At 43.9% G+C, this 25,128-nt stretch overlaps 1 protein-coding gene across 1 annotated transcript in view; it reads left to right on the top strand.

Moving 5' to 3' along the window:
- Positions 1–25,128, top strand: part of LOC105564903 — a 246,384-nt gene that overhangs the window by 113,943 nt on the left and 107,313 nt on the right. The window contains exon 4 of the mRNA XM_012017670.1: positions 5,007–5,045. The gene's annotated coding sequence lies outside the window, so the exon portion shown is untranslated. The remainder of the gene's footprint in view (positions 1–5,006; positions 5,046–25,128) is intronic.

The raw sequence follows: 25,128 nt of genomic DNA, 5'->3' as shown, positions 1-25,128 counted from the left end.
CCTGTATATAGTATATAGAAATATAAAATGAAAGGTTTATCGTTTAACGCAAAATCAAATTTCTACAGTTTACAATGTAATAGTTCATGACGGTTTGACATCCCTGAATACTTTGATTAGTGAATCGCATCTAGCCTCGTTTCGTTAAGCTTCTAGATGGTGAGCAATAAAAGAAGCCGCTGCCAGTCGAAAAGAGGAGAGAGAGGGTGAAGATATAATGGAAGGAGAAAGTTGGTTGTAATATTTTACTGCAGTATAGGAAAAAGCAGCTTGAAATTTAGACGTACGATGAGTAGGAACAGATAGGATGTTTGCATGAATATACAGGGTGTTATGTAATACCTGCCTCACCTCTTATTTGCGGATAGAGCGGACTGGACTGGGTCGAAAAGTCCTCTACCATTTTGCAATTTTCGCAATAGTTAACGAGTTATTAATTATTAAAAATCACTGTCTTCCGCGCGCGCCTAGCAACGCCGATCGCGGGACGGTCGCATCTCGCCGTGCGCGCCTAGCAACGCCGATCGCGGGACGGCCGCATCTCGCCGCGCGCTTGAATTGGGCGGTAGGCCGGGCTAAGACAGCGACTTTAATAATTAATAATTCGTTAACCATTGGGAAAATTGCAAAATGGTAGAGGACTTTTCGACTCGGTCTAATCCGCTCTATCTGTAAATAAGAGGTGAGACGGTCTTACATAACACTGTAAAAACTTATATTTATTTAAGTTACTCTTGTCTCAATATAGTAAATCAATCTTTTTTTAATTCGACAGCGGGGAATAAAAATTATTGATTTTAGTTTGATAGTTAACGAGTTATTTATTATTAAAAATCACTATCTTAGCCCGGCCCACTGCCCAATTCAAGCGCGCGACGAGACGCGGCCGTCCCGCGATTGGCGCGCGGGGAGTTGTTTATTATACGTGGCCGTTGCCGCGTGTCATAAACAACTCCCCGAGCGCCTAGCAACGCCGATTATCTAAGGCCGGGCTAAGACAGCGACTTTAATAATTAATAATTCGTTAACCATTGGGAAAATTGCAAAATGGTACAAGACTTTTCGACTCAATCTAATCCGCTCTATCTGTAAATAAAGAGGTGAGGCGGGTATTACATAACACCCTGTATAAACTTACATTTATATAAATTACTTTTGTCTCAATATAATAAGGCAATCTTTTTAACTGAAGAATTATTGATTTTATCTTGATATCATACTAAATGAGTGAGAAATGTAAATGCGTCAAGAATATTTTTGTCTCGCTAACAGAAATCCTTTCCGAGGGTGTGGCAAACGGTTTGCTGTCGCGCCTAACGCTGATAGACACGGTAGCGGAATATTTAGCTACCACAACTAAATATTAGCCGTACGTATTTTACAACTGAAATTCAGTTGCCACGCGCAGTTTTTAGCCGCGGTAGCTACATTTTTCTTTCCGCGTTAGTCTTGCGTTCAAAAATAACCTCCTCCGAACTCATATTTATAATTTTTGTAAATTCACGTTTTTAACAAGTGCTTTACACTTTTAATATTTTACCTTCTCAGCATCGTTAATAATCCGCGTTTAAAACGTATATCAAGAAGTGACATTTTTCACTTCGCGCAAGTCGAGACGGATTTTGCAGCGGAAATTCGTTGACTTGCCTCGGCTAATAGAGAGGGGCACGAGATTTTCGTGTAACCGTTAATTAAGATATCAATCTGCGCGCTGCGAAATATAGGCCGGCGATAGTAGGGCGTCCGACAGATACGATCTGGAAACTCGGCCACATCTTTTCAAAGACGTCGTGCTGCGGAGCAAAACGAAAGACATCGATTCGCCGTGGCGGCGCATACATGCACCACTGCAATTCCGGTTAGTGCGCCGAGGTCGAGGAGAGACGGGGGTTGGGGGAGGGGGTGGGGGGATAATAAATATCGCTTTGCAATCCGTAGTTTCGAGACTACGGGCTGCATTGTGCAAACTATTCGCGCAGGCGTGTCGGGCGAAAACTCCGGCGTGATCGACATTCCGAGCACGAGACGAAATTGGGCCCCGCGGCCCGCGCGCACCGTTAGGCGGGTAGACAGTTCGCCGAGTGTTTCTGCGAACGCGTGCGCGAACCCGCGGCACCTCGGTGACGTGAATCCTGGCTGGATTCCCCGCGTCGCGACTCCTTATTACACCCGGCATTCTCGGCGTTTACGCCTCGCTCGCCGCGGCGTGCCGTCGCGCGAGCGAGCGAGCTTGCGCGCTGCCGCGCGGAAGGTGGTCGCGAGACGGGCACTTTTCTCGAAATAACGTACTTCCGGCGGAGGAAGTCCGGGAGCCCGTGCAGAAGAACCTTATCGCGCCCGTGGAAGTTACTTTTGCATATTCCCGCGCCGTGACAAGAGAGAATTGCAATAATGCACGGGAATAGAGAACGAGCATTGTAAATCTTGCGCCGCGAGTGACTTTTATTTCTTAATCCAAAAAGAGAAGCCGCCATGCGTCTCCCGCGCATTGCATATTATAATCTTCCTTTGTCCGAGTCCATAATTCCGGCGGGGTATATTGATATTTTTTTCCTTCAAGTACGTCCCTTAACTGCTGCTCCGCTTCTCCGCTTGCTCGAGCTTGCTCCGATGTAATTTATCTTGCTCCGATTGTATCTGCGGTATTGTTGGCGAGATCTAGACTACGTTGATTTATTTCAGACGACTCTGTCATACGATCAATTACGTAGCGTACATCAGTCTAAATTGTACAGATATTATCTATTGTCAATCTGGCTTGATACGTTCCTTTGTACCGCCTCCTCGTATCTAAAAAGGATCATTTATACGCCATAATTTTATGTAAAGAAGGTCACGATCCAGTCTCTGAATATGCATGCTCGTCCTTGTCGCGGAGATAATTAACTATTCTACTTGCGACGTCGGAGTATTTCGATCCCTTCTTGGCTAACAAACTTCATTCCTTGTAATATATATATAATGACATTTGAGTTCTGAATATAATTATGTAACTTCCACCGTCTACCTGTAAGCCATCACGATTGACGATCAGGACGTACCTGCGCAAACTCGGTCTGATTACGTAGACAATAGTTACACCCGGTTCCGCCCAACGTGCTCATCGGAACGTAAACTTTTCTATACATCTTGGAGTTATGACGGCGCGTACCCTTATTGCGGTCAACGAAGGAAACGTACGTGCCAGAATGTGTGCCACGGGGCTTATGTTCTTCCTGGCTGGCGGAGACAGAGTGCCGCACGCGAGAACACTAATCCTAAAATACACGTGTCACCGTTGTCTGTCATTTACGGAAAACGCACACGCGAGCGGGCCGGATTTGAAAATGCGAGGGGAGCACGCGATAGAGCACGTTTTCCGTATCGCGGCGTTGCTCTAAGCAACATTTCTCTCCCGAAACTGCCTAGAATCTCCACAAAATTCGCCGACGCGGTGGCGAACTTCCGCCATAATGGATGGCGTCGCAATTTCTCACGACTATTGCCACGGTGGCGGATTAATTTACGTTTCTCGCGTCCATTCGTTCCATTTGAGCGAATTATCAAGCGGAGGTACGAAAATTCCCATTACAAGCGCAATTATCCCCCATTTTACCTTCTTTTTTTTTCACTCTTTCCTCCCCGCCCCCCTCCCTCGTTTTTGCCAAGTTTGTGAAACTGAGTGCGTGCGGTACTCGGTCACTCGTTCACCGAATTAACGCTCCATTATGTAAAGCGGTGAATTCCCACACGCCGCCGGTGTACACGGCTTTCGTAATTACGCAAAGTACACCGAGTATCAACTGGATATTCCCCGTTGTTATAAAACGCCATTTCGGGTGTTGGCACGTTCATTCTGAAATACAGATTTTAAAATTTGCATGGGCGTGCGTGCAAAGCCGCCGGGGGTAGAAAGCGAGGAACTCGCTATTTAAGTCCAACCTATTTTCCCCCGCACGCATACGATGAGCGAGTAATGTAAGAACGGTTGGCGAGCACTCCCGGCTTCTCCCGCAGCTCGATTATAACGGCGAAGAACTGCTTTTCTCACTCGCGACGGTACGTCGCGCGCCGACTCGGTAAGGATAAGAATATGCGTGTGAAAAGAATTAGAATTGAAAGATATAAGAGTAACTGCACGGCGGATTTTTTTCACCAGTCACACGTTGAGAGAAAAATACGTAGCATTTGAAACTATAATTGCATAGTTGGCGAATACTGAAAGATTTAGCTGTTTTGTTTGTGGGCGATTTGAAGCGAAATGAAGAAAGGGCAGATTTAAACAATTGTTACCGCTTCATTAATACAGATTAGATGTGTGTCGCATCGCGAGAAACTTGGATGCGCTTTATTACGGAAACGTTAGACTATTGAGGCGACGGATGAGGTAATTAAGGGAACCGTCAACTGCAAAATCCGATTTATCTGCGACGATTGGCTTCCAAGTTCGGCAACGAGGCAAATGTTCCCGGAGTTTCAATCGGGACCCCGTTAGAACTGATATTTTGCAGCCCTAAGACGCTGAGAATGCGATTATAATAAATTCTTGACTGAGAGTCGCCCAAGTACCCAAAATCCTCTTTCGATGATAATAGTGGGAAGAAAGTGGGAAGACGGGAAAGAGTTAGTTTTTTGTATACTATAGATTACTGTGTCGCACACACACAGTAGCTTGCATTTCAGAGGCATTGAAATTGCGATTTGCATGTAAAACGAAATGCGTTTTTTCTCATATTTACGAGAGGATGGTACCTCAATATTCCTTGCTGAAATATCCGATATTCTGCTAATATTCACCCTTTTTTTATCCGCCGATTATGAAAGCTTTATACGTAAGCTGATGAGGACGAGTCGTCGGCAAAGGTATTATAATTAGAGTACTTCGCATTTATACATGTAAATGCAGAAAGATGTGACGCGCAACTGTCGTGTCGTCTCACAATTTCACGGGAGATATTGAAATAATACGTCCCGAAAAGTATTTTTTAATTTTCCCTTACTAACGTTTCCCTTTTCTGTCATTCCAGGTGATTATCCGGGCCATGTTTGAGCGGGGCTGCAAGCAGGTACGCTAAAGTTTTCACTCGAACTTATTAGAACGTTTCGAAAAACGTAGCGGCCACGTCGTATGAAATCTATGACGATAAACGTAAAGCATCGGTTATGCGGCGGTTATGCACTACTGTATTACTATACAATAATATCGGAAGCATTGCCGACAATATGCCGCAATATGCACACGTCGTTTACTTTTCGATTTCCGTTGAAAAAAAAAATTGAAATGCAATTCTCCTTTATGACGTTATATGCTCGTATTGTCGTCAATGTAAACCGTTCAACGTGACGGGCCCTATTTGTCCCGGGAATATTTTCGTTGTTTGGCAAAATGTAATTTCCTTGCGGCAAGGTCCATGGTGCTTTGGAAAAGAAAAAAAAACACACACACACAGCGAAATATCGAATGCGAATAATTCAAATGTCATTTCTCAGCCGGATTTGTCGGTTCGGTGCCCGCATGCTGCCAGACAATATATCCGATAAAGTGCCGAAAGCAATCGCCGTCACCCACTCGCGTAAAAAAAAAGAGCTTATTTATGGATCGCCCGTCGATATCCGGCCTAACTTTGATTGTCACCCCGGCACCCTTATACTGTCACGGTTTCCTATCGTGATGGACGTAGACGATGATCCATGCCGTACGGATTGTTAACTGGTGTTCCTCCCGCGGGATTCGGGCGAGCTCGCCTTCGTGAAAATATTTCCGTTTCGTGCAGAAGAATGCATCTGTCCATCCCGCGAAATTATACCTCGCGATACATCGCGATGGTATCGCGCATCAGCGGAACAACCGCGGCGCTGGTGATTTAATTAAATTGTCTGTTTTCCGGCAACATGTAATTGAAATGCAACTTTTAGAACGTCAATATACAACAAATGTACATGCACATTTGTGCGCACGTAGAAATATGTTCTCCACAGCCGCGAGAGGGAAAATATCGTTGAAACACGCGGCTTCGTTTGAACAGAATAACTATTAGCTCCCGCTTCGGCTTTCCGCGTTTTATTTTATGATTTTGTTTGTATTTAAAATTTGCAATTCTGAAAGTTGCGCGCGTATCTGCACGGTTTAACGGTAAATAATGAATAGGGCGATGCCGCGCGATGGCGTCCACTTTGAATTTCTTACCGCGGCCTCGGTTACGTAAGGACAAGACGAGATTTGACCTCCGCGCATTTCGCTGCTCTCCATTGCGTTATTTCACATCGGCATTTTTCTGACGTTATTCGCCATCGATAAAGCGGGCTTGTAAATTGAGCCGAAAATTTCGGTTTGGATTCGTTAATCAATAAATGGTCAGATATCTCGTTATTGCTGCGAATGGGGAATTAAATTACCTATGATCATTTATTGATTAACGAATCAAAAGCGGGTTACAAGCCCGCATTTACGAATGCTCTTATCTAGAGGAGCTCATTTATTTCAATGTAATTGCAATACAGTCGTGATAATTACTCCCTTGCAAGAATATAATTTTGGCTCGCGTCACTTCGTGAAATGTATGGAATAAAAAAAAAAGTATGTCGTACGCGGGCGAACGTTACATGTATTTCCCGTGACAACGTGAATTTATACATGAAATGATATCGGATCTTCCAAAGCTCTCGTTACTTTTTATCAACACTTGTCGTTTTGCGTTATCCGCAAGTGCACACAAGTAGCGCTTCGGTAAAAACGTTCCGTTCGCGCGCGAGCCATTTGTACGAAAATATTTTCGATCGCTTTCCAAAGGCGAAAAACCGCAGTGTGTCGTAGCCGCTGGTGGTCCGAGAGCGAGCCCGCACGCTAATGGCGGCGATTATCGCGAAGCTTGGGGGGGCTGGTTAGGTTTCTTGCTCGAAAGAGTTGTTAATACTTGTACCGATCCCGCGGTGATAACCCAATTTACCGCCCCGCTATACGCGACAGGTCGGCCTCGTTGCGCAACTCCACGGTAAACAACGCCAAAAGCTGTTTTCGCGGGTCAAGAAGGCGCGAGTCAGCTCGCCTGGCACGCGCTCGAGAAAGTCACGTTTTTACACACGGGAGAGACGACTGGCACACATACACACGCACAGCCGCTATAAAAAGCTCGTTACGACGCCACTTGTTGTCACAGTTCCACCCCGCCCCCACCCCGAACCCTTTCGACGGCTCTATTATAACGAAAAGTTCATCTCGCGGGCACTTCTTTTCGCTTGCGAGGCTGGGAAGAATATCGCCGAGGGGGCCGATGGTCGATGGCGGCTTTTGTCCTCTGCGAGGAACGTAAAATTGCATCCCTCCGACGGATATACATTCGTCGAGACACGGAGCCGACTAAACCAGCCCTTACATATCGCGCAACAAAGATAAGGCTGGAACGTCGCAAACACCAATACATCAATAGGGCGTATAAAATATATTCCCTTCTTTATATTTTATCTCCTCCTCCCCCCCCCCCTCTCTCTCTCGACTATATACAAGTTCTTTTCGAAAATATGCAATTTATACGTTCGCTATTATTTGCCGGGAACAATAGCTATTTTGCAGTTTACAATTTGGCAAATGCAATGTGATGTTAATAATTAAAATTAATAAATCATCGTTATTACTGTACGAAATTGGAGATGTATATATCGCGCTTTATACTCTTTCATAGAAATGAATTTGATAATTGATCCGAAAACAGAATTACATTATATGCTTATCCATTTCTATTATGAAAGCGAGAGAGAGAGAGAGAGAGAGAGAGAGACTGGTGTATATTTGCATTAATTATTCTAGGTACAATACGAGGACAAAATAAATTTAGTTATAAAATTAATAATTTGAGTGCTTCATCATGTTTTTTAGGAGCGACTACCTTCATCTCTTTATTATTAGACAAAATAATAACATGTCCCCTTTTACAAACTATATCGTAGCGATAGACTAAGCACACATCCAATTCTGGACTCCAAATACACCGTGAATATTTGCGTACTTTCGTATGATGAAATCGTCGATTATACGAGGGCAATTCCTCATTTAAACTATTCTTACATTTACTTAGCGGTGCAATTCGAATCTATATATTTTGCTTAACATACATTTTGTAAATGTAAGGTAGAAATTGCAAATTGCGAAAAGTAGTAAGCAGAAAAACACAGGGGAGGAGACACGAAAAAGATTTTGATAATAATTTTATTGATCTCAAACCGAATAAAAAATTTACTCGGATCCATCCACGCATTACTAGTTAATGTTATACATCGATATTTATCGCATTGTTATTCGCCGTTTCTATATTTGTTCGTAAAATACAGCATGTAGCAGCGTGTAACAGGTAATGGTGATAAAATTTTGCAACGCAAATCTGTAGTATCGATATTGGTCGGAAATATTTGAAGTACGATATTCAGCATTTTCTCTCGTTTGTAGCATATTTCGACGCATGTAAATATTAAACGCGCCTAATGTTTGCTACCATCTCTATCATGTTCCGGGACGCTTACGTAACTTGTTACTCCCGACCGCTACCAACTGTAGACAGATTGCATCAGCTGTAATGAAGACAACTGATTAACGTGAAGCGCGACGAAGAACGTAGACTAAAAGATTTGCGGAGTCGTGAATAATCAGGAACATTTCGCGAATGAAATAGAGCGGACTATACTGGGTCGAAAAGTTCCCACCATTTTGCAATTTTCGCAATAGTTAACGAGTTATTAATTATTCAAAATCGCTACCTTAACCCGGCCTTCCGCCCACTTCAAACGCGCGGCGTCCCACGATTGACATAGCTTGGCGCGCGGGAACCTGTTTAGGGTAAGCGAATCTATTTCGGAACAGCACCTATTTCGGAACACTTTAATTTTGCTCCTGTTAGCTGTCACGTAATGTCAAATTTTAATGCTGGTGATAAAGAGCATCATAAATAAAGTTTGTGATGTGAAGAAATGAGCAGTAGATACAGAAAATAATTGACAATAGTATATTTTTGTTATTGGTTGTCATGACAGGGCGCTTCTGAGTGGGATGAGTTACGGTAAAGTATATAGGTACAATAATTTCATATTTCTCTTATATTACTTGCTTGTTCTCTTATATTTTGGACTTAAACAACAGTTAAAGGTTCAAGGAAGATAATCGTTGCTTAATTGAATTATGAAACTATGTTGTTGCGAAATGCAGCTGTATATGAAAACAGCTGTTCCGAATTAGGTGCAGGTGAACCTAATTCGGAACAAATTTAGTACTTGAATTGATTGTCCGCCATTTAAAAACAAAGTCTTCTTCCAATATTAATTTATGCCTAATTAATAGTTAAAGGATGACTTCTTAACTAGCATATATCAGATTTGTTTTAGAAAATTTTATGTAAAAGATACAGCAAGTTTTTTAAAAAGTGTTCCGAAATAAGTTCGCTTACCCTACTATACGTAGCCCCTGCCGTGTGTCATAAACAATTCCCCGCGCGCCTAGCAATGCCGATCGCGGGACGGCCGAGTCTCACCGCGAGCTTGAATTGCGCGGTAGGCCGCGCTAAGACATCGATTTTATTAATTAATAACTCGTTAACTATTGCGAAAATTGCAAAATGGTAGGGGACTTTTCGACTCAATCTAAGCCGCTCTATCCATAAATAAGAGGCGGGTATTACATGACACCCAGTATCAATTTTGATGTGTGCATCGTCCGGACAAGACGGGCCGTTCAAATCACTGGCGTCTACGGTTCGCGCGACCACCAGTTTCCCCGCAATGCGTTAGAATTAGCCGGAGCGATTCGTAATGGCAGTGTGCGCCGGCGATATTATCAATAGATAAAAACAGCCGCGAAATGGTTGCCGAAAAATACGGGGAAAGACAGCCCTGAGGACAGTGCAAAGCGCTGCATGACGTCGGTCCAATTATGGCCGGATTGCTATCACGTTTTTGAAATCGACACTTTGCGCAATGCCCATCGCGATGGAATCTCGCAAACGTCCCCGCGCTCACGCGTATTTTTTTTTTATCATCCACTTTGTCGGCCCGCTGGCGTAGATAGTCCGCCTCCGATATTGAATTCTGGAGATGCGAAATGCCGCTGAAACGATTGCACCCGCCGCGGTGCGTTCTATTTCGCGTGAATATCGAGTAGCAGCCGGCGAGAGCAGTCGACTTCCCGATCGCGAGTTATTGTCTGCTACTGACGCCTTCAAGTCCCATCGAAATTTCTTCGCGGCCCTCTATCTACGCGCTCGTAATACGACTCGTGCGCCTGAGACTCATCGACGATCGTACGATGTTCCACTGACGCGCGTGTCATTCGATATGTCGGGAAGAAATGCAAGAGGCGCGCTTTGTGCTCTCTTGTATAAACGTTACAGCGCGTTCCCACGCAAATAAACCGATTAGATCTCTTAACCTGGGGAAAAAAACGACGATGTAAACGGTTATTATGTGAACAAAGTTCCCTAACAATTACCGATATTAATGAGCATTTCAGCAAAATGCAAGCGTTGCCCGGCAAAGTAATAAAGTTGCGAATGCAGAACAGAATTCTTCGTTGGCGAACTTCGTTTTCGGAATCGATGAAAATCTCCCATCGACCTGACTTGATACGTTCTGTTTACCGATAGTTCTAACCATGGTATAAAGATACAAGGTGAAACTTTGCGCATGTAACCAATTTCTGGGACAAATTGTTCATTGGTTCTTTCTGCATTCAACCGCAATGATTTGCAGTTTGAAGGTTGGGGCACATTTCTTATTGGTCACTTCGGTAGTTTGGGCCACTTCTGATTGGTTGACACTGTGCATCCACCAGATTGCTTCCCCTTGTAGCTTTACACCATGGTTCTAACCGTGTTATGTCACTGAAATTAAATTGGTAAGAGGAGTCGATGCATTTTTCATTATCTACAATTTTTTAATGAGGTTCTTTTGATCACATTGTTCTAATATTCGTATTCGAAAGGAAGGGGGCGAATTAACATATCGCGACGATAGAACATTGACATTACCGTGTTTCACTCGCCTCGATATTTCACTCACACGCGTGGACGAAATTTTATTATTGTCGATTCCGCGACATGCTCGCACGTATGCGGTGGCATGCAAAACAACATTTCGCATTCCGCGTGTAATAATTCTCTCATAAAAAGCGATTTCGGTGTCGTAGGCGTATAAACTTGGCTCGCGTGCCCTGCATTATTAATACGCTGGATGTAACATCAACTGACAAAATCACGCGCAAAATGCAAAGTAGATATTACTCATTCCTGCGTGGCATGTAAATCCGTAAGCAGCGCTACGGGGTGGCGTGCCGCGGAATCGGGGCGAGCGACAGAACGGGGGAAAGAAAGGGAGACGGGCGGAGGATTCAGAGGATGCGAGGATCCGCAAAAAATACATGAAATTCATTAACATTCACCCTAATAACTCGAGTGTTATCAAATTTGTCACAAATGCATGACTTGTTATTCGTGGCTGGTAATCTCATCAAGAGCACCCACAGAGGAAAAAAGCATGCGCGCGCGCCAGAGAGAGAGAGAGAGAGAGAGAGAGAGAGAGAGAGATTAAATGTCCAGATTGGATTATTCATTTCCTTTTCGGTGCGCAAACGTGATGGAATATATTCTCGGCGTATATCTTTTGACCAGAGATTACATAACTATGATCGATCGACTGCGTCCTTACCGCTATTCACAAAGTGGAAAAGAAGCATCGCGTGCCGTTAGGAGCCGATATTTCAAGAACAGGCTGTAATTCAGGGGTTGCTAGCATTTAGGGGTCTTCGGGATATTTCTCAATCTATTCGCGCGACTTTTTCCGAAGCCTCCCTTCGAAATTCAACGTCGAGGAAACTGTTCCGCGCCTCGGCGGTGCACACGGTCTTTTAACACGAAAAAATATTTCGAGACACATTCGAGAAAGGAGAGAACGGAAATGTCGCGCGTACCGTCGAATCGGAAGTGCTCGTGTCGTGAAACATTAACGAATCCTCCGACACTCGCCCCGTCTTTTTATGTCTCGCCTTTATTTTGCATATCTACACTTCCCCCCCCCCTTTTTTTCATAACCGTCGTACCTGTTTCGAGACGCGGTGGACACGCATCGTTAAATCTTTCTGGTTTACTGCGACACGAGTCGCAGTCCGCGCGGGTGGTAAACAAAAATTGTACCACCTCGGGGAGGTGGAGATACAGAAAGTACTTCCACGCCGCGGGAGCCGAGATGAGACGCCGGTGTTACGTCTATAAGAGTTGTGGTGTTCCACTCCAGCAGACTCCGCCGCGGAAGATATTGCGCTCTCGCGCCGCAGGAGCTGCCCTAAAAACGTATGCGAGGTGAGCGCGAAAATACGTCGTGTGTAAAGTAAAGACAGAAATTTATATCCGCCCGCGTTTTATACAATGCGCCGGCGATAAAGCGCGGCGTTAGTCGTCGAGCGAACAACCGTGAGGTAATCTACCGGCGATAAGCCACCGTTAAACAACAGCTAAAACATCCCTCGCATCTTAGACGACGCCCTCTGGCGGACGGTCTCGTAAAACTGCGAGATGTTTCGTTACAATATGCGCCTGGTATTCGCGCGTAACGGGTATCCCATTGAAACGCCAGCACGTGCGCGAAACGCAACACTTTCGGTCTGGCTGTCGGCGTATGAACGGCAATAATCGTATCCAGAGTTACGATAAGAGCGCGCATTCGTATCCGTCGTGGCCCTTCGCGCGCTTTTTGCTACCCCCGTGTTCGTCCCATATTTCGCCGATATTTGTGGCGGCCGGGCTTTTTTTTCCCTCCACCCCCGCGACTATCGCGTTCGTCAAAGAAACGTTTCGCGGATTTCACATATGGATGGATGTAACATCCCGCGCAACGGGCGATACAACCGAATATTGTTGGGACCGCAGACCAGCTCTAGTCATTTTTTGTTATTAATCTACGGTGCATCGTAATGTTTTTTACATATTGGATCTCGGCACGGTGCTCCGGCACGGCGGATTATTTTTTTTAATATTGAAACTAGAACGCCCTTTACGCGCGATTCCGACCGCAAGTTTTTTTTCCCCCCCTAGACAGGCATTTCTCAAATATCCCAATATTTCTTCGGATAGCGATGCAGACGCATAACACTCTTCTATGATATATTACATACGTTCGACTTGGACGTATCTCAACTTCCATCTCTCTAGAGAGAGAGAGAGAGAGAGAGAGAGAGAGAGAGAGAGAGAGAGCTCCGCGCGATGCGTTTTCGATCTTTGATCGCGCGCACCAAACAAAATATATTCCGTCGGTTCGCCACACCTTCCGCCCGTCCGATCGAAAGCTGTAAAAGAATATTGCCCGGGCCGGCTCGTTGTGTAAATCCCGTTTCCAAGCAGCGCGCGGGCCGGAGGATATTTACAATCACGGTAGTCCCTTCGTGAACGTAACACGTCGCGATTGATTCCGCGCTAAACGCGGGCTGAAGACTTCACGCGCACGTCCATCTCGTTTCGTTATCCGGCGGAGCGCGCGCAAGACCAGCGCAACGCCGACATTAATCCACGTCTGACCTATCGGGGAAGCGAAATCCAACGAGGATACGGCATCCGAGGGGTCTTACCGGGTCTTCGCCGTGCGCAAACATCGGTATATCATACCTGGCAGTTCGCTACGTCATGCGGAACTGAGATGTCTCGTGCCGGGAACCCGCGAGAGACACCTGCGCGAGTCCTGCGCGTCGCCGATACCCGTCAGTTTTATTCGGGCGTGCGTAAAATGCGCGCGACACGTCTCCGCGTGTATCAGCGCGCGCGTATTAACGGATAAACTTTGATAAACCGCGGTGCAGCGACGATTAAATATTTACGGCAAATTAGTACACGAAATTTCGTCCAAAATTGCGCGAAATAACTTCATGCGCGCCGGTCGTTTATGTTATACAAGAATAATATTGCAGTTGTTACACCACGCTCGTTATGTTAATCTCAAATGTTGACTTTGCTATCAGTAATATTCGAAGATCGACTAATTGCATGAAAACACCGGGCGCATATTGAATATTTCACGACGGTCGGTATTATCGATATCGGTATCTACGGTTCTCCGTAAAAATAGACACCCTCCCCCGCCGCTACCTTGCGAACGTATAATTAAAAGTTACAAGCGTCATACGTTATCCAGAAAATGCAATTACGGTATTTTACGTGTTTACGATTATACAATTAATTATAGATTTAGCGGTTATTCGCTGATGCTCTCATCTTACTGACGCACGTACACTGATAGAAAAAGGTGCAAATTGGAAATTTGCCTCTAGAACTCTCGTTGCCAATTTTGCGAGTTCCCTGCGCATGAGAACTCTCGAGGGAACTCGCAGAGAAATCGCAGAAAAGACTCAGAACTATCAGAGAACTCTCGCGGCGAATTTTGCGAGTTCCCGGTGCGTGAGGAGTCTCGGGGAACTCGCAGAACTTGCAGAGAACTCTCGCTGTGGATTTTGCGAGCTCCCTGTGCAGGAGAACTCTCATGGAACTCTCAGAGAAATCTCAGAACTCGCTGAGAACTCTCGATGCAAGTTCTGCGAGTTCTCATGCTAGGGGAGCTCGCAAAATCCGCAGCGAGTTCCCTAAGAGATCTCAGGCGCAGAGAACTCGCAAAATTCGCGGCGAGAGTTCTCTGCGAGTTCCCCGAGAGATCCTGTGCGCAGGGGACTCGTAAAATTCGCAGCGGAAGTTCTCTGCGAGTTGCGAGGTTTCCCTGAGAGTTCTTTGCGAGTTCTGAGTTTTTCTGCGAGTTCCCCGAGAGTTCTCGTGCGCAGGGAACTCGCATGGAGCTCGTAAAATTCGCAGCGAGAGTTTTTACGTTTGTACGATTATATAATTAATTATAGATTTAGCGGTTATTCGCGGATGCTCTCATCTTACTGACGGACGTATTGTTGCATTTATCGAGCATCGTGGGTATCGAAAGGATGAAAGAAGTAACGACAGGCGTAAGGATCGCTAACGCATTCAAGCGATTTACGATGAGCTCTAAAGGGGATTAAAAAGGATTAAGTGAGACGGTTAGATCCAACGAAATCGCCTTAAAACTCGCAAGTGACAGCTGTAATGCTTAACGGTGTAAAGGGGTAATGCACGAGAGTAGCCGGGGCGGTAATCAATAGATTCCAGATCACGAGACGAACCATTCAAGAATATATATATATATATATATACATATATATATATATAAAAAGCGGGAACATCTGCCGCGGGCATTACAGGAACGAGCTGGACTCGTCAACGCGATTCTCATCGTCGTTTTGTCGCGTGCACCAGAGAATAATCGCGTTCGGTACCGCGCGTGCGAAACGTCCTCCATTGGATATATTTTATTTTTATTCCCGACGAATATACGTGTGTATACGTGTGTGCAACTGTCAGGCTCCCGTTTTCGTCGCCCCGCCCGCGCGTCCCACCAAACGAGAATCGAATATTTATTTTTATAATGTAGTAAAAGAGCGTGCTCAGAGTTATACACCGAGCCGTCTCGTAAATCGATGATCCTCCGCGCGCGGGGACGGACCGAGAGGTGGAGAGAGGGCCCGAATATTCTAGCCGGATAGGAAAGCGTCGTATTTGGCGGAATCCTCCGTGTCACGGTGTATTATGCAGGCGTCGTAAAAATACTATGCCGGCGAAATAAAGCGACCGGGCGCACACATACGTCCGTTAAGAGTCTGGACGCGCGAGCCGGCGTGAATCGCGTAAAGGGCCGGGAAGAAGAGAGGGTCCCCTCTTCTGCCCCCCCCCCTTTTTGCGAGCGGAAATGCAATGCCTTTAAGGCTGGACGAGTCGAGCGGATTATCGATTAAACGACAGGATGTCGTCCCCGTGTGTACACCTCGTGTGTGTACGACGACGTACCGATGGCGTTCAGCCGGAGAATAAATATTGAGCAACCGCATCGGGCGTCGTGGAGCGCGACTCGCATTTCGTTTCTTCGCCCGTCCTCTTTCCTTCCGTTCGACTCGCTCCTTTTTAGTGCGTTAACCCTTTCGCGTCTCGTCGCGATTGGACCGGGTTCGCGCCCCCCACCTCTTTCGCTCACGGCGCGAAACGTACCGGGCAAACATTTTAAAGTCGCCGAGGCGCGATGACGTAAATTATTTAGCGCGAGTGATCCGCGTCGGGCGAGAAGACACAGACGAGTTAAACGGAATTGCCTGTAGTCGATGTGGAATTTCAATTTATGGAAATTTCGGGTCTTTCTCATCTCTCGGATAAGAAGTCGGGCGCCGTCAAATGAGGAAATGCGATTCAAGGAGCGTAAAATCAAGTGCCCACCGGGGGTATACATTACGCCGACGATTTCGTTATATTTTCGTTAATATCGGTGAGAAGCGCGAGTACCTTACGCTGGCAAGTAGCCACGCGCGAGACAATAGATTTCCCATTTATTTCTTTCGCGTTCCGTCCGCTACATCGCAGGCTATTGCGAAACTTTATGTCACGTCTTTGTTGCGCGCTCGTACGATGCATCTTCCTCAATAGGAAAAAAGTGGTCGTTATTGAAGGAAGCGCAATGCCCGCCCGATTCATTGACCTCGGGATCTTCGGGAGGGAAGTAAGTAGAAGAACATTTACCGCGGTTCTCAACTGCGCGAGGGGATCCTACCTCGTTTCTCCGGACCCCGGCCATTGTCTCGGCCATAAGTGGGTCGGAACGTGAGAAATGAGCTTTTAATCTTATTTTGCCGTTTCTCGTGTACCGCGAATTTTCATACTACCAATGTTCCGGTTATCTGCGTTGTAAATGCTTTTAAGAAAATTACATTTCATTTGGCGCAAGGGGGGGGATTTATGTGCAGCTATTTTTATACCTCCGTCAGCCGCTTATCTGTCATAAAAATATTATCCCGCATTCGAAGTGAAGGCCGTATTTTACGCAACCGTTTGATTTTACCATTTATTATTGCCGTAACGTTTAAATATTATTATAAATTCCATTACATCAGCGTTATATAAAAGTCGAATTCCATCAAATACCGCTCTCTCTCTCTCTTTTTTTTAATAAAACATTCGCGATAAATTCCTACGCGCTGAAAGGGCGTGTTCGACAAATTGAAAAAAAAAGGGAAGAAAAGCTACGATTAACCGTTTCTCTAGCGCCAATTGCACGTTTGATTCCTAGAAAAAGCTACAAAAACGAAAGATGCATTAGCTGCCTTACTTTGCCCCTCTTTACGGCGTTAATCCCGACTTTTCCAATTATATGTGACGCATTGTCCTCTCAGCGGTATGACTTCAAGCCACGGTGAGAACCCGGGCAAACGGGGAAGATAAACGACTCGATGTACCATAAAAGAATCGACAGCGGCGCGGTCGATGCCGAAAGCCCGAGAGAGAATCGTGGAAGGAAATGGGTGAAGAAGTGGAAAGGAAGAGAGCGGATGGGGGGAGTGAGAGAACGCGATTCCGTGCATCGTGAGATGCATCCAGGCGCGTCCGTAGTCGATACTTACTCGCATCGGTTTCGCGCGGGCTTATCTCGTCGATAACGGAATTCAGAACCCGCTGCCACCGGACTCTCCGCGGTTGTTCGCACCGCACGCAGCGGAAAGGAAAGGGACCGGGGGAAAATAATAAAAAAAAATACCGCGTGCCCAATGTACCATATGTGCGCGCGGTTGGTGAAACGTTTCGCCGGCGCGGTCCACGCGCGCGATGGAAATCGCGGGATTGAGTGACAGGCGGATCCTACGTCGTTGACGAGTGACACTGGTTTTGATCGATCACTATGCCGTACAATCGGCGCAACAGGCAATTAATAATTCATCGCTTTTCCAGAGATACGGATATCGCTCTTTGCCCTGTCCTGCGTTTCTTTGTCAGAGTTACCGCGATTGTGCCGCTAAATGCAAATCACATTTCGATCATTGAAGCGTGTAAATTTGTTTCCTCTCTCTCTCTCTCTCTCTTTTTTTAACGCATTACGCTAAACACTATTGAACTTTCCTTCGCGGCGTCAAACGAATTTGTTTACGCGTTATACAATGCACAATAAAACGCGGAGAATATTATTTACGATATAAATACGATTATTACTATTACATATAGTTATTCGAAATTTTACTCTGATTGTTATTGCAATATTTGTAGTACACCTTACCAAATTAATATAGGAACTATAATACTTTGTTAGGTCGATCATAACTTACGTAGTTGGAAGAATTATAGAAATGTGGGGTTGGCTCCTAAAATGAGACTATAAATTATAGTGGGATTGTGGTAACTGCAGCCACTTTTTTCTGTCAGTGTATCTATTTTGGGATGAAAAAAAAATTGTACAACGATCGCAAACAAATCTGCAGAACACTTGACGGCACTTTCTGCTAATTGAACTCATTATAAAATATAACTTTTGACTACAGTATACCGCGTAGAAAGTTTCTCGTCTAATAGCGCAATAATGGCGAAATAGACGTGATTCGGACGGGGGCGGAAATGGTTGCGGGGCATGTAAGATGATTTTATTTGAGAGTCTCTGATCCGTATAAAAGAGCTCGACTCTTCTAGCGGGCACTGACCTGCATAGACGGGACGTGGTCCGGTCTTCTTATCAATTGTGTCATTATAAAGTTAACGATCTTGCCCGTAACAACGGCCGATCCGTTTTGAGAGACTCTATAATCTTGCAGGGTCTTTGTCCGAGCGTACTCGCTTGTGACGTTCGATTTCCCGAGGGCCGGAAGTCACTATTGCCATTCAAAGGCCCTCCCCTCCCCCCCGGGTGCGGTGCTCCAAGGTGTAATCAATTTTAAATCGTCCGTAATCAGTGGCGCCCTTCACGAAGTTAAAGTTTGCTTCTATTCGCCAAGCGGTCTGAGTTTCTCGAAGAAAGCCGTTCGCGACTTTTCAAATAACGGTGTTGCGAGTAAATGCGCCTTTATTCGTTACTGTTATTGCTGTCGTCGCTATTACACGAAAATTCACGAAATACTTAAAAGCCTTTTAGCATTTCTTTCGTGCGATAAAACCGTTTCCCCGCCAGCGGAAACGTCAGTTACGCAAAATATGAGACGCCATTCGTTTAACGGGACCAAATTGATTTTGCCGTAACACTTATCGCGATGCGACTGCGAGTCGAGGGCGAAATCGATTCAACGCGCAGTCGACCGTACACTAGGTCCCTTCCCGGGATTTGCAAAATCCTTCCCGAAGATTGCGACCGTAGTTACCATAGTTTTGCGACAACAGGCAACTTCGCAAAAACGAAAACTCGCTGCCGCGGTTACGGGCGTAAGACGCGATTTTGACCGCGCGGAGGGCAAGGCAAACTGTTTGCGAGACTAAACGACCGATCCGGGTCCCGGAGTGGATCTGTTTCGTGTTTCGCAAATTCTCACAATTTGCTCTCCCACCCTCCCCCCTTCGATCAACGCCAACGCGGCGATAATTGCTCGACAGTTTGTTAACAATGATCGCCGAACTTTCGCTGTCGAAATGTCGATTTTATCGCTTCGGCGTTAACAGTCAATTTCAATCGTTCCGCGAAAGTAAGAGCCTCGGCGGGAACTTTCGCAGATCGAGATAGGCAATATTGATTCTTCGACCAAAGTATCCGCTTGTAATAATCAGCTGATGTGCCGTCTCGAGGGAAAAACCCCGGAGATGGAGATTTCTCGTCGAATGTAAATCTCGCTCGTCTTGATACACTAATTACCGTCGGCGATTCGTAACTTCATTAAATCAAAACTAAGTTACTGTTGAATGTGCACTTAACGGAGTAAAATGCACAAGGCGCACGGTCGCGTCTTCTCAAAAAGACTTCCATCCATTTTGTAAAAATGACAAAAAGATCAACGCACCCGTCAACAGATGTAAAGAGCAGAAGTTAAAAGCTGGAGGATAAAATATCAAAAGAAGGGACACTATTAATATTGTATGAAGAGAGGGATTGTTCATTCAGCCCCTTAATATTAATAAACATCTCTCTCCTGTCTTCGCTCTTTACTCTTTTGTCTCTTAAATTATCCGTTTTTTTTATCCTTTAAACTTTATCCTTCTTTCCTTAACGAACTTTCGACACGCGTTGTGCCGCGTTGATCTACCTGGAAAATCCGAGAATAAAGAACGAGCAGCGAATTTCATTCCCCCCCCCCCCCCCCCCGAGTTTCTGTTTCTCTGCCTGCGAGCATGCGAGAGTCTTGCTCTTGGGAATTTCAACAATCTGCCTGCGCATCTTCCGGAGCGCAGCGATGGTGTCTATTTGACGGCCGCGTTTTCGCCGTGTATCCGTAAATTACATTTTGCGATGGTACCCGCGCGCGATTATGCGCACGTGGTCCGACGTTACAAAGGCATATTCGGCCACCAGCTATGTCGCTCTCGCAGGAATCGAGTACGCGCGACGACAAAGCGTCGCGTCGCGTCCTTGCTTACGTTTGCCTGCGTGCCTCGTGTTCGCTCAGGACACATGTCAGAACGGTAACATTCCGTAGATTCACACGGAATCGGATGAATATACGTGTCAGCCCTTCGTGAAAAGCGTCGAAACTGTTCTACACAGTCGCGAGATTCCCACCCATTCGAATCTGCGAACTCGTCGGGATTCGCTTTTCACGCCGTCGCGCGCGCGCGCGCGCGCGACAGTGCCGGAAAAAGAGACGCGTCGATCTTCCAGACTCATAACACGAGAGGCGAATTTACGCTGCTGGGAGGAGAGCCCGGCTTGGATCGATTCGACGAGCGAGATACGAATCTTTAATCCGAATTTACGATTTCGCGCGGCGACTGATGGAAGTGTCTAACGGTAGTGTCCATGTTAAGTCGAGAGTTCCTCGGCGAAGACGTGGCTCGCGACGCCCGGAGAACGGCAAAAAGAAGGTGCTCTGGTGCTAAGAGGAGCTAAAGTACCGAGATACTTATTTTGCATGCTAGAACTTGCGATGTAAAAAAAAGAAGTTGTTTCGACTTGTTGATAGCGCATCAGCGTACTTGCTAAAACGCATTACGCTAAACCGGGGAGCGCAAACTGTCAATCAGCCAGACTTTAGCCTGAGCGTTTTTTTTATTTTTCGGTTTCGATAGAAAAGAAATTCTGATTAGTTGTCAAAATATTTTTATCAGGTGTCGCGGCGATTGAATGTTTCGGCCATCGAACCATGCACTGAAAAAAATTTCTGGTTGAATATGGACGAATCAGATAATTCCTTTAGGATTTACCAGAATTCCTTTAGGATTTACCAGAATTTCTGTAGGATTACAGGAATTCTGGTAAATCCTAAAGGAATTATCTGATTCGTCCATATTCAACCAGAAATTTTTTTCAGTGTGGGCTTATTCCTACACGGAGAGACCGATATGGTGACCACATGTCTAATTAGGGTGCACGGCGAAAAGAAGTCCCCTATGAGATAGCGGGGTTATTGCTAAAATTAATGGGCACCGTCTAATGGTTTCATCATTAATTTCTGGAGTGAAATCTGTTTAGTGGAAAATTCATTGTTAGATCGTGGGATTAAATTTTTATGGTGACAACCTGCTATCTCATAGTGGAGTACTTTCCTCTGCGTTTCAGATTTACGCATTACATGCAGGGTTCGGCACAATAAATAGTAATATTTATTGACAGCTGTATCTGTGGTTGTCGTACTCATATTGGCATGATAAGTAGTGGAGACAACTATACGCGTTTTGCGCAGCAAACTTAGTGAGTGTTGCAACACAGAACAATGTAGATGCCCCTACTATTTATACGGCAACATTTTCATTTTAGTTATCTTTGCCTTAGCCGGTCTTTCCGCGTATTGATTGTCGCTCGTCACGTGTTATTTTGCTAATTACTATCATGTACTGAAGAAGCGAGGACCGAATCTATGCAAATTATATTGTAGATTTTATCTGGATGTTTTGACATCGTGTATAATGGAAAGTCCCCTATGAGATAGCGGGGTTATTGCTAAATTAATAGGCACCGTTTATTGGTTTCATCGTTAATTTATTGCTCTTGGAGCGAAATCTGTTTAGTGGAAAATTCATCGTTATCGCTTGAAAAGGACCAAAACCCATGGTCGAAACGTAGTGATTCTTAAACATAAAAATTGCCAGATACGGTCAACCAAATTTGACGTTGTTAATTATTGCTGGCGACCCTGATGATTTTTCCTGTTAGTTTAATTTTTATTTCGCCTTTATATTACAAGAATTTTAAACGCTGATGAAGACAAAGTAATGTCGAAACGTCGTCCGTCTTCGTTTTTACACAGAGAGAACGGTTTCTTTGAATTTAATAAATTTTATTAGATTCAAAGAAATTTATCTTTTGGAATAGTCCAAACAAACCAATTGTTGTTTCAACAAATATGATTATTTGACCTTTCAAATAATAAATAGCTTTACTTCAACTAAAATATTCGTTTAATAAATGGATAGGATTTATTTGACCTAAAGATATTGTTGTTTCATTAAAACAATGTAATTTTTTCTGGAAAAAGATTAATTTTTCATTTAAATAATTTTTTCTTTTATTCAAAGAAGTTTATTATTGCATTTAAATATATATACAACGTAAGTAGAGAAACCGTGATTTCTATATCTGTGTCTCTGTCCTACTATCGCTGCTACAGTACCGCAGAGACTCGTGGCCAAGAGACAAACGATTTTTGGCTGAAAAATTCGACCTACCCCCACCATATGAGATGAAGGACCTGTATGTAAGACCGTGATCGAGACGGCCGCGGTTCGATTCACGCTCGCAGCACTGTAAGTACCAATCTGTCTTTTAGCGTTTTCGATTTTCTGACTCGACCCGACCAAGATTTGAACCACAATTTCTGCAAAAATCTTACTTTTGATCAAACTTTTCTGACTCGGAGTCGGGCCGAGTTAGCAAATCGAAAACGCCATTTGTTTCACATCGAATGTCAGACGAAGATAGAACGATGTTTATAGCGCTATGAGCGTAAATCGAACCGCGGCTCAACAAGTCATTTCTCGCTGGGTACCGTTTACGCTAGTTTCATAGGATGTTATTCATAGTACATTATACAGTATCCACAGGACGATATAAGATATTATAAACCAATCACAAAACCGTATTATTATTTTAAGATATTTAATACGGTCTTGAAATAAAAATACCGTAAACAAGAGAAGTCGCAAGATAGGGATATAGCGGCGTTTCTCCATCTTCGATATATAATCCATAATACTTTGGATTTTTATTCAAATATTACAATAATTGTCATAAGCAATTAATTGTTTAAAAGATATAATGCTTTTTCTTATTGCATGTGTGAGTAACATTAAAGAAATTCGTTATTTTATTCAAAATATATGTAATCTAACCAAATAAGATATTCTGTTTAAAGTTAAATTTTGTTTTCTTTAAATAACAGTATTTTTTCCATTAAACAATATGGTATTCTGTAATGAAACAACACAATCTTCTATCTAACAAAATAATGTTTAGTATAAAATTATGTTATTTAAATTAAACAAATCCAAGTCAAACAAATAAGATTACTAAATCCAAAGAAACCGTTCTCTCTGTGTATATTTTATATTTTACATTTTATATATTTTTAACAATTTATCTAAGTTTAACTATTTATTTAGGATTTTACATTTTATATATTTTTAACAATTTTATCTATGTTTAACTATTTATTTAGGATTAAAAATAATGCGTTCTTTTACCTTTATACGTAACCTCCTTTGTAACACTGTAAATGACTCTTTATAACTAATTATTTTAATCTAATGTAATCAATTAGTGGCTCGTAAATGTACTGGCCTTATTCCATTACTCTATTTTAATTTTTATGTCGGAAACCTGCTATCTCATATTAGAAACCTATCTCATAATAGCGGACTTTCCTCTACATTTCAGATTTACGCATTACATCTTGGACTCTCGCGTTGTTTCTTTGCCTTTTCGTTGTCGATTGTTAGAGAGTCCTTAGTTTTGGTTTGAATATTTTCTTACACGATTTTCACGAGACGTGACACAATGACTCGGAGATCGCGCGTTGGCCTTTCCCTTTTGTTGGACGTATTTCCCGTCGCGTTACTCGAGATTCTCGTATCGTCGCTCCGTACGATATAGTAACGTTGTATGTTGCAAGAGCACATATCCACCGATATATCCCGTCGAATTCAATATTTAAGCGACCGGAGTGCTGAATGTCTGAACGCTGCATCTTTTTGCGGAATAAAAATGTATAGACTGTAAACGCGCGTATATAGAGCAGATATCTCGCTACTTTAGGACAATGAGAAATAAAGAGACGTAGAAGCTTTCCATTCCTCGGCTGACGTGCGTGCGTTAAACGGGGCTGATAAATCCTTTGAGTGTTCTTACGACGAATAAATTTTGTAGCCGAGGAAACGTGAAACGGAAGCGAAAGCTCCAAGTGCAAACACGTCGCTTCAAGTCGTGGGAACGTGTACGCATAACTCAATTACATCTTATTTGTTTAATTTAATTATCGCCGGCTCGTTCTCGTGCCCGTCCCGGGTTCGCAGGTCGACGAAGAATCTGGCGAATATCATATTGAAATCAAGTGGAGGTCAAATCAATAGTCAAGTTGACATTTAAAAGATTACGATATTTGGAAAACATTCTGTAGACGTCCACGATCTAATCATATTTCAATTGATATCATATTGAGGTCGAAACAACATGTCCATCATCTACTAGATATCAACTAAATCATCAATAATTGGTCGACACTGATTATCTTCTGTACATCAAATTGACATGTAGGGGAACCTGGGGCATAACGGAACGGCGGGGCATAATGGGATATGATCTATAACTTTTTACAGCTGTTATGTATTGAAATATTTTGCAATTATTGCTATTAGATGATCCTTATCGCATGTTGCTATCAGTTGTCATGTTATTTTTAACTGAAAAATGCTATAAATTTTTTAATGCGTTCGCTGCACTCTCCGTGACTCGCTTATAATTTCGTTGATAGATCAGCCTGAGGTAACAATGATAAAATTCTATTTTTTATTACCATAAGTAATTTTACGCTATTAAACAATCTTTTCTAGTCACTTTAGTAAAGTATTTCTGCACAGATATTGATTATCAATGATATTTTGTATTTATTTAGTGTAAAGGTACATTTGGGGGCATAACGGGACATTAGGCCGTGGGGCATAATGGTACAATAGTTAA

The sequence above is a fragment of the Vollenhovia emeryi genome, unplaced genomic scaffold (assembly GCF_000949405.1).
Source record: "Vollenhovia emeryi isolate VEMERY1.0 unplaced genomic scaffold, V.emery_V1.0 DF939158.1, whole genome shotgun sequence".
Lineage (NCBI taxonomy): Eukaryota > Metazoa > Arthropoda > Insecta > Hymenoptera > Formicidae > Vollenhovia > Vollenhovia emeryi.
Note: the sequence above shows the minus strand (reverse complement) of the source record. Positions and strands in the feature narration are given on the sequence as shown.